Here is an 11,235-nt window from a genome sequence, read left to right as displayed (position 1 = left end):
TGTGTTTCTTTCAGGCTGAATGACTGCACTCTAAGCCTAATGAAATTACCAAACTGCAAAGTTCATTAAGCACCAAAAAGATGCAATTTTAGGACGGTGTAGCCTTATGATTGTTATATTTTTACATATACTTTGTCTTCCTGCCTTTCTTATTTTTGAGAGCCACTTATTTAAATAAATGATAGTACAAGTGTCATTTTAGGGCTTTTTAATGAGAATAATATACTGTTTTCCCATGTTCTCTCCATTTTCTGTGTAGGAATAGATCAGTGCGCTTTCATTACCCTGCCTGCCACTTCTTATCCCTGTATGTTGTCATAACAACTACCTATTGTCAGAGATGTGTATCATATTAGTAAGTCCTTCATCACAGAGATATCAGCTTTGGCCTTTAGTGCTGGAGCATGTAGTACTGATTGCTACATATGCACAGCATTACCATAAAGGCTTAGCAAAATATAGCTACTACCTCACAGAAAGAGCCCTGCGGTTATGTGAAGATTAAGCTAAAAACAGTCAGGATGCCAACAGTACCTTCCTCGGGAAAACATCAAAGAGGATTTATGCAGCCTACCAATCTTCCCCCAAAGAAAATCCCTAAAATTGTTTGAGGAGAGCATATACTAGTTTAAATAGATTGGCATAAACATAAAAAAACAGATTAGAGGGCATTTAATTTATCAGAAACTTCTGAGGGTAAATGCTGATCTAATGCCTATTTCACAGGTAGCAGGCAGGTGGTGGTGCCACAGCAAATGGAGCTGAAGGAACACGAAGAAATGCTGCTCCTTGCTGAGATCAGGATTCCTTACACATTTAAGGTTTTGCTTGTCTCTGCCTGCCCTCACACTAGCTTAGCTTTGCTACAACTGCACATTTGAGAATTGTGACTCCTGTCTGTGCCTCAGCTGTTTTTATGTCCCTGGTCAATTTGATCTCAGCTGTTCAAGCACAGTGTATTAGAGGAGCAATGTGGCAAAACTTTCCTGCCCAGATATATGATGAAGATCATAAAACCCCACACAAATGTAACCGTGCAGAGCAAAACAGTGCAGGCTAAAATTTTTAAAGCTTCTCAGTGCAATTTAACAAATAGTTCTAGCAGCAAAACTCTGGATTAAATTTAGAACTGTAAAACTTTCAAATCAGAGAACTTGGAAACAAAATTCCCTTATAACATTTCTGTTTTGTCAAGAGTGCATCTTCTAACAAGAACTAAATACATTGTCAAGCTCCCAAGCATCTCTACTGTCCTGCCCTATACTGACGACTTACTTGTAATGCAATTGTATTAGTGGTCAAAGTTTATGATGGAAGAACTAAAGGTGAAAACTGTCATGTTAAACATAGAGATTTACCTGCATTGCCCACTGAACAAGAACACAAAAAATGAGGCATCAATATAAGAACTGCTTCACCAGCTGCCTTTCTCACAATAACAAGAAACAGACTATGTTGATGTACAGAAGAAATTCAGAAGTTTCAATAAGACCATAAAGACTGCCTGGGTGGTGCTGTGCTATGTGCATTTTTGCACAGGCTGCTGTCATTTGCATTCAGCTCATATCCCACCTGCTGACACCATGGTTCTCTAACAAACATTTTGTCCTCTGGCTTCCCTTATTCTATTTACAAACAATAAAGACCATTGGTAACAAGGAAAATACACAATTGCTCTTAGTGCATAGTATTACTCTTTCCGGTGGCATATGGACTGACCAGTTTACTTGTCCAACTGCAATCAAAAGACAGAAAAAGTTTCATCTGTCTTTGTGATGACATCTGAAGGATATGTTATAAAGTACTGTCTCTTTATCCCTCTGCTGGACAGTTTTCCTTCACATCTTTCCACTTCTTTCAATGACTTTCCATTCCTAAGCTTATTAAAAGCTTCAGTTTCAAAACAAAGATTTATATAAGAGTTTAGAAGGCAAAAGATTAGCTGCATATTTTCTAAAACTCCTCCAACTTTGACACTTTTGGCACAATACTTCTCTCCTGACTTGCTAAATGGAGTTGCTCAAATATCAAAAGCATATTGTTATTTTACCCTCTTCTGCAGGACATTTAATTCAGGGAGAACTAGCCCCATCTACACTTTGTTTGTTTAGAACTTGTCCAAATATGTCTTCAGATCACTTAATGGTGCCACATATTCACACCTTTAATTTGCACAGTATATGCAAGGTTTCAAAGAAATTTTTCGCTACTTTGATCTCTCAGTAAAATTCAGTCCGACCCTTGATGTCACACTGGGTTTGCTGATTTCTCTTTGAATACAGTTAGCCCACAATACTGCTGAACTGTCACTCTCTATTGGCAGAGTCTCATCAAAGGAGCATCTGTTCCCAGAACCTGGATTTACTTTTTAGTTTACTTTTTAGAGCCATATGGCTCTCAATGACTCAGAGAATTGTTATGCAAGTCAGTGATAATGGTCACTAAACTCCAAGTCTGGATATTTTAAAAAATTCTGTTGTTCCTTGTATTCACAAATTCCAATAAAAACTCAACAGGATGAAAAATATTAATAATCTTTTGAAAAACTGGTGTTCCTTCTGTAGCTCAAGAAATCTGCACAAAACAAAATGCAACAGAGTAATTAAAGTATGAATTGTTAGAATGTGAGTTTTCTTAATAATGTCCCATGTTGCTTTGCAATTTTCCAGATCAAAGAAGTGATGCAAGTATGAGGAATATGGGAAACAGTGAGCTACATTGCTAATTTACAAATTATAAATATCAAATGCTTAAAAAGATTCACACTAATGCCTCGTGTGTCAATAGCAGAGTTTAGACCACTATGTTATGCTGTTAATGTCCTAGTGACCTGTGTGAAGCTATTCACACAGCACAACCTAAAATGGAAAGAAGTATCACATGAATGCACCAAGCCTATCACACAATTTATCATTACAGTGGAGCTGAACTAAGAGTTTGCTACTAAAAGCAGGTTTTATTCTTCCTCTCTTAACAACCCTATTTGTTCTTTTCTTCTTTCTCAGGTTTTTCTGATCACACAGAAAGGCCCGCCTGGACCACTGTCATGCTAGAATTAAAAATACTCTTTTTAGGTTTTTTCCCCTCCCTTTGACCACATTTTTGCTGATCTAACAAGTTTTAAATATGTATTTTGATACTGCCAATGCTGACAAAAGAAAAGTGACACATGGTACATTCTAAAGCAAGGAGAAGAAAATAGTGTCAGTGATCAGCAACAACAATCTGTTAATTTGGATCAAATCCTAATAGAAATCAACAGTCCTATATTTCCTGGAGTCATCAGCTGAGATCATCAGTCTGCCATGCTCAGTGACCTGCCTTACATATTCCTGATAGCCAGTGCCTCTCAAAGTTTATAGTATAAACAGACAGAGCAAACAGCAGGCAGGAAGAAAGAATAGTCAAAGCTCATCCAACATTTCAGTTCTAGACTCAAAACCAGGATTTGGATTCTTCTCAGATCGGCATCAAACTCTAAAGGCACTCAGATCTGAAACTTCCGAGGCCTTCTGGTGTGAGTTTTCCCATTACAGACATCCTCGTAATTTCTTGGTCTGATTTTACTCCATTGCTCTGCAGTTTTTTGACTCAAGGACTAAAAGACTGTAGAAACAAGGTTCAGTCTCAAATACCAGTTTACAACACTAATCTTACTGTTCCACTATCCTGAACACAAAAGTAATAGCAAAAAAAGTGAAACACAGAAAAATCCCAAAGAAAAAGAATTCAAGAAGTTATAAAAATAAATGTTATTAAGAGTATATCTTCTTAGCACACTAACATGTAGGGAAGCAAGCAGCTTAGTTCATAAAAACTTAAATCAAAAGCTAATCTTCAGACACAGATCAGCCTGATAAGAGGTCCATACATAGAGTAATAAATTTAGGTATACAAAAATAAATGGTGCTAGACAGATTTCCTATATCATTCTCTCTTCATAAGTTTTACATCAAGAAAAGTGGAATATTTAATCATAAAATATAAAATGCTATAAATCCTCTAATATAAACCATGTGTATGGCTATTCGGCCATTGTTAAGAATAGAAATTTTACAACACAACACAGAAACTGTGTTCTTTTCTTACACAAACTTGTCTGTAACTAGCCATTGTAAGTAGGAAAGCACAGAAACCAATGGATATTTCTAAACCTAAAACGAAGGAAGGAAAATAAAAACTGACAAGATGAGCCCTTCCTAAATACTTGGACATGCTGGTACCACCACGAGGGCACTTTTACTAGACAAGTGCACTAGAAGAATGGTTACATCATGGCTCAGCTACTCACTTCATGAGGGTTTAGTTAGTTCAGCAGGTTTATTGGCTGGAGGTCCAATTAGAAACTTAGAGCTCAGCCTAACAGTTTTATATCATATCAGTATCTTTGACATATTCTGAAGAAAGAAAGTTTATATCTGCTTTGTTGACTTGTTTGAATAATAAGTTTACTTTCATTTTTTTCCCTACACAGAACCAGATGTGTGCAGCAGCTACAGACATTGACCACAAACCTACCTCATCAACCCCTGCTGAGCACAGCAGTGACCAAGCCACTGAGGCCTTAATAATAGTTATGATACCAACCCACTCTAATTCTGCATCAACAGTGCTACTGCCTCACTAGTCAAACAGTTATGTTCAATCTCCAGCTACAGCCCCAACCCTTGACACCACAGCCTACAGCGTATCGTTGAGCTGTAGCAGTTTTACAGTAGCCTGTCTAAACACAAACTTACTCAAGCCTCTGAAACCATAACCAATAATAACCATATTGATGATTTAGATGAGGGGATTGAGACCATCATCAGCAAATTTGTTGATGACACCAAGTTGTCTACCTGCTGGAAGGCAGGAGTGCTCTGCAGAGGGATCTGGATAGACTTGAGAGATGGGGTCCTGCATTTTTTGGCCACAACAACCCCATGCAGTGCTACAGACTGGGGTAGAATGGCTGGAGAGCAGCCAGGCAGAAAGGGACTTAGGGGTACTAATTGACAGGAAGCTCAACATGAGCCAACAGTGTGCCCAGGTGGCCAAGAAGACCAATGGGATCCTGGCCTGTATCAAAAATAGCGTGGCCAGCAGGACCAGGGAAGTGACCCCTCCCCTGTACTCTGCGTTGGTGAGGTCACACCTTGAGTACTGTGTTCAGTTCTGGGCCCCTCAGTTCAGGAAAGATATTGAGGTGCTGGAGTGAGTCCAGAGAAGAGCAACAAGGCTGGTGAAGGGACTGGAGCCCAAGTCCTATGGGGAGAGGCTGAGGGAGCTGGGCTTGTTTAGTCTGGAGAAGAGGAGGCTCAGAGGTGACCTCATCACTGTCTAGAACTACCTGAAGGGAAGTTCTAGTCAGGTGGGGGTTGGTCTCTTCTCCCAGGCACTCAGCAATAGGGCAAGGGGGCACGGGCTCAAGCTCTGCCAGGGGAAATTTAAGTTGGAGATCAGAAAAACTTCTTTCCAGAGAGAGTAATCAGGCACTGGAATGGCCTGCCCAGAGAGGTGGTATACTCACCATCCCTGGAGGTTTTTAAACTGAGATTGGACGTGGCACTGAGTGTCATGACCTAGTAATTGGACTGGAGTTGGACCAAGGGTTGGACTTGATGATCTTGGAGGTCTTTTCCAACCCAATCAATTCTATGATTCTATAAACTCAGTGCTGAAAGCAGCAGCTTCCACAAGAACAGAAGGGCATTCCTACATGTCCCTTTTGGAAACAACCCCTGAAAATAAAAGATCTGTTCAAAGTGAACAATTCAAAGATACATGTTCATGCCAGATGACAACATAGTCTTCATCCACTCTACAACCAGATCAACATCTGCCTGACAGAATTTTGCATAACTGGAATTTCTAATGGCACTACTTACATTGCAGTGCATTATAACAGTTGTTATCTGAAAATGCCAGTTGCAATTGATAATTAAGACTGGAAACCCTATAGAAACTTGTTGCAATTAACAAAGTAATAAGAACTTCAGACAATGGCTCTATATGAAACCAACCTGACTGTCCAGACTTTTTTATTATTTTAGTTTTAGAAAGAAACCTGAAAGCCATGAAATTAAAATCTCCATCTTAAATCCTTTGCTGCTTTTGAATGAATTTATCAGTCTTTGCTAGGTCCCAGAAAACACTGTGCTACTGTTATCCAAAAATATACAACTACACTGGGAGAATGAAAATGTGAACTCTAAAAGGTCCATCAGACTCATTAAAAATATTTACTTACTGGCCTTCTGCCAGCAAGAAACAGCAACAGGAGCAAAAGATGCACATTTTCAGTGATACCTAAGGGGGTTTTGATTTTTGTTTTTTTCATTTTTATAGATTTTAGAAACACTTGAAACTGTAGTAAAAGGCAGATTTAGTGTACTAATATTTCTAACAGCTTAAGTTCAATGTTTATACATGCCAACCTCTGCCACATATCAGTAGCTCAAATTCTTTTAGTTGTTTAGGCTCTCTTCAAGGCAGAAAGCTGGAGAATATCAGAAAAGCCTGCAGAATGAAACATAAACATGAGCCAACAACCTTGGGTCTAAGAACACTGGAAAAGCTCCAAGAACCCTACGTGTGCTGAGGAAGAGGAAAATGATGAAGGGAGACCCCTGACTCAAATCCTGAGGAGATGTGACCAGGGGAAGGACAGGGCTGGACAGAGAGATGTGTGAACTGGGGATTGGGTGGACAATCTTATAGAAACCATAGAAATCAGTGTTCATGGTGTGCATCAATATATATTCCTGTGGGCCCTAGGCCTGATATTAAAGGACTTTCACTTTTTATTTTATCCCACACTAACTTGGCTCAGAGTCCTGCTTTGCTAGGGTCTCTCACGGCATCATGAGAATAGTATTTCTGCTCTCCCTATTTTAAATCCTTATTTCTAAACAATAGAATATCTCCCCTGATGAGCACATGCAGAATACTAACTGAAAATCCACAAACTTGCTCTTATTCAACCCTCCTCTACATTATGGCTTTTGAAAACAGTGGAATTCTATTAATGTTTTTTTTTATAACACCTCTCAGTTTATTAGTTTACTAGATGTCCACTGAAAGGATATTAACCCATTCAACTTACTAAATAGACTTTAAAAAAGGTCAGGAATAAAAACATAGTCACAGGATGAGTTTTAGGCAGGAAAAGCAGTGACATATTTGTGATCATGTGTGCATAACAACTTGCATGCAAATGCTAAATTGGCTTATATTCTTTTTCTCTGTTGAGAGGAAAAAAGAACAAAGTGTATATTTTCCCCCTAATTGGATTCATAGGTTCATGTTACTAAATTTGCTGGCAGCAATGCATTATTATCATAGAACAGCAATTTCAGAGACATAAAAACCTGTTGTGAATTACTATATTTTTTTCCATTTAGAAACACAACGAAATCCATTTTGTCAATGTTAGATGAAAGTAAAATTCTCCACTACAGTCTCCTTCAAAGTTTTGGGGTTTTTCACAGTGTTTTTGACAAATAGAAATATCTGCTGAGAATAATTTATTTAGACATTTACCTCTTTGTAAATTTCATGTCAATAAACTGCAATTACAGTTCATACTGGTACATCTTCAATGGAGAATTTTATGAAGATTTATGTAAACAATTAGGAGAATAGTTCATGTAACACAAAGTCCTGGGGCACATCATCTCAATCATAGGCTGTTGTTCCTGACTTCTAACTTGATGGCTTCACTTTACAACACTCTGTTTTAATTCATTATAATTATTTCATTAAAAATCAAATTTTATTTCTTGCTCCAGCAAAGCTCATACAAGAAACTCTGTGTATAATAAACAATTTTGCACTTGTCCAGGTACTCACAATCTGCGAATGCCAGAGATGCACAAATAGACTTTCAGTGCAATGAACAGTTCATGACATTTTTATGCTGTTGATCAGCCATATTTCTACATTTATTGTCATGGGGTTTGTTCCTTAAGGAGCTGAGTGTAGTCACAACATTTAAAAGCTTCATTCTGTTTCAAATGTGGAAGAAAAATATAAAGAATATAAGTGCAAAGTTGCCAAGATTTCATTCTGCAATTAAATTTCTGTAACCTTCACAAAATTAAGTCAATGCATTTTGGCTCAAAACCCCAGGGATGGGTGCAGATCAGTGGCAGTTTTTTTCAGTCTGCTCTTTGCAAAGCTGTACTCTTTTTCACCCTACTCCCCTGCCTGGGTTAGGAAATCCTTTTCACCATAGAATTGGAGTAGTTCATTCCATCCCCACTGTGTGCACAGGCATGTGGAACCCAGAATTACTATGTCGCAAGTGTCATGACAGAAGGCACAGCCCACCAGGGAACCCAGTCACCAAATAAGATCAGGACTTCAAAGAAAAGTGCAATGGATAGACAGCTTTGCTTTACTTATTAAAAACATTCAGCTAAAGTACAGAGTTAAATTTGAATCAAATAAGTGAAAACAACCCTTTTTATTAACAAAACCGAAATAGAACTGCATTTTTTATTTGAGAAATCATTACAGAAAAAAATTCTAGACAGCTCTACCTCTTTATTTCTCAATGTTTCTCCTTACTGCTCTGCTTACATTGCATTGTAGGATTTCTCATCATTGTCTTCATTTCCTCTGAATTTGTCTCTGTGCTCTTAGCCCCAGCAGTTTTAACACTCATCTAAGGATAAAGTTTTCAAAATTGGTTGCTTAATGACCAAATCTCATTATCTAGAATTTGAAATATTCTTACACTTCTAAGAATATTTTCTGACATCTCTGTTGTAAGAAATTCTGCATTTTCATATGGTAGTTGTTTGAGAATAATGGGCTTTTCTTCACCAATGCTGTCAAATGCCTGAAGCCAAGCTTCTTTTTGTTGTTTCCGCACATGCTCTTCACTTTCCCTCATTTTCAATTTATTTAATGTTGATGTGAATTTAATCCTGAGGTTGCTGATTTTAGCACCAGAAAACACTGTGTATTCCATAAACATTATCATCTAAATAAACAATGAAAACCACAGAAAAAGAAAGTCTGAAGAAATTAAGTGAGTTGACTGCATTTCTGCATTATCTGCTTATTGCTTTTCTTCCCTAATATTTTTAGCATTTTTTACTGATGCTTTTTGAGATGCTGGATGGGGAATAGAAATACTGGAATTTATTATCTCTCTTCAACCTTACAGAAACTCTAGGAAAAATTCCACTACATTTAACTATTGTAATTATATGTCTATTGCTCAATCTTCAAATCTTCTGGGGCATGAAATTAAACAATTTTGTAGCATCTATGTCTTTGCAATGTCTTGGGAGACATCATAGAAGACCCTGACAAAATTACTCCATCCTGCTGTTGTCTGCAGACAAGAAATGGACTGAAATCAACATAGGACAAGAACAAACAGAGGTGAATAAAAAAAAGCAATGAGAGAAAAACCTACTTTTACTGTTCAAAAACGCACAACTTGCATTTCAAAAATACTTTACCAAGACTTCACTGTAATCAAAGCACAGGGCCAGTTTAGAGAATGCTTTCTGCCTACTCTACCCAAACCTCAATCCCTGGAAGCAGAAAGAAATGCAAAGCTGAATTTCTCTAACACCTTTTCCAGTTGAAACAGGGACAATAGACAAAGTTGCTCAAAAGCAGTAGGAAAACGAACTAGAGGGAGGAATGAGCTGGTGTTCCAGTTGTGGTGAGGGAAAAAAAAAGAATTTTATGGAAGCCTCAAACAATACCTTAAACCCTAACAAGACCTGTTTACCATAGCTAGAACGCTGGATGCTGCTTGTCAATATTTTACCAATTTCACAATGTCTTGTTCCTTCACAGATTTTCATTCTTGCCACCCATTTAAACTGGACATATCATTCTGTTACCTAAAATCTGTCCTGTAGTTGCTTTCTTGGCTCTTTTTATGAAAAATCCCCAAGAGTATAGCATCAAAAAGAAATGTTCACCATATTGCCCACTTCTATTAAACAGTCTGGAGCCATGTGTTTTGCTGCTAATAGAATAATACCACATTGTGTGATTTTGAAGGGGACAAACACCATTTGAAGTCAATAAACAGTAATTGCAAGCATTAGAAGGATTTGGTTCATTAAAAAAATCATAGCTTTTCAGCTTGAATGAGTCAGAGGAATGTATGTACTCACAACACCTTAACCAAGGTCACACTACTACCCAAAGTTTTAGCACCATCTCATACCACACAATATTCCATTCCCAGATATGTCTAGTCTGCAGGCAATCATTTTAACATTTCCCTCATGTTATTTTGAAACCCATTGAGAGGTTTCTTAAACAAATACCTGACTAAACCTAACAAACCATATGTTAGACTCTAAGGGCAGTCAAAGACAACCCAGAAAAGCTGTCTAAAAAGTTACTAGATACCATAGTCTGCACAGTTGGATGGCTGAAACCTGCAGATCATGCTAATTAAAGGGGAAAAGGAAAGAGGTTGGGAAAAACAGTTTATCTCTAACTAAACCTATTACTAACAAATTTTAAGTTTGAACATACTAGGTTTTTCTAACTAGAGAAAAGCTAAGGTAAAATAAATAGGGAAAAAAGCCACTGAAGTGTAATATTTTTATATCGAGTGGATGTATTTTCCCAACTACATTTAAAGGATTTTTTGTTTCTCAGTGCTATATTTAATTTTCAATAAACTGTCATGCAATGCTTAGGGGCTCAGACTAGAGTCTGTGCAACAGCCCAGAATCTTGTTTTAAGGATTTTAAATCAATGCCCAGGGTCCCTTCTAGCTCTCCCTACAAACAATAGTTTCACCAGCAGAAAAAGCTTCAGTCATGTCAAGACTCACTACTACACCTGCACGGGGTGATAATCACAAGATATTGTGACTGCTTTTGTCCTCAATCTAATCAACATTTCCATTTTCCATTATTTTCTTTCCTCACATCAAAATATTGCCATCATTACAAAAAGGAAGGCAGGAGAGAATTCCACTGCTGAAGCATAGGACCTCAGGGATCTTCTCTCTTTGCTTGCTTTTTAATGTAGGTACCTGTGAAGTTCTCATTCTCATAACACTGGTAAGGAAAAATCTTGTATCCTCCCCAAAAATGAATAGAAAAGATAAAGTTGTGCACAGCAATCTCATTAAATTCATACCCTGGCCCATTTCACTAAAATTCAGTCCAGATGCACCTCTGATGTACAGAACCATGAACATATGCAATCCACCATTTGGATGCTTGATTCAATATTGGGACACCCAGTACACAAAAGACA

The sequence above is a fragment of the Pithys albifrons genome, chromosome 2, assembly GCF_047495875.1.
Source record: "Pithys albifrons albifrons isolate INPA30051 chromosome 2, PitAlb_v1, whole genome shotgun sequence".
In the NCBI taxonomy this organism is placed as follows: domain Eukaryota; kingdom Metazoa; phylum Chordata; class Aves; order Passeriformes; family Thamnophilidae; genus Pithys; species Pithys albifrons.
This window is presented reverse-complemented; position numbering follows the sequence as displayed.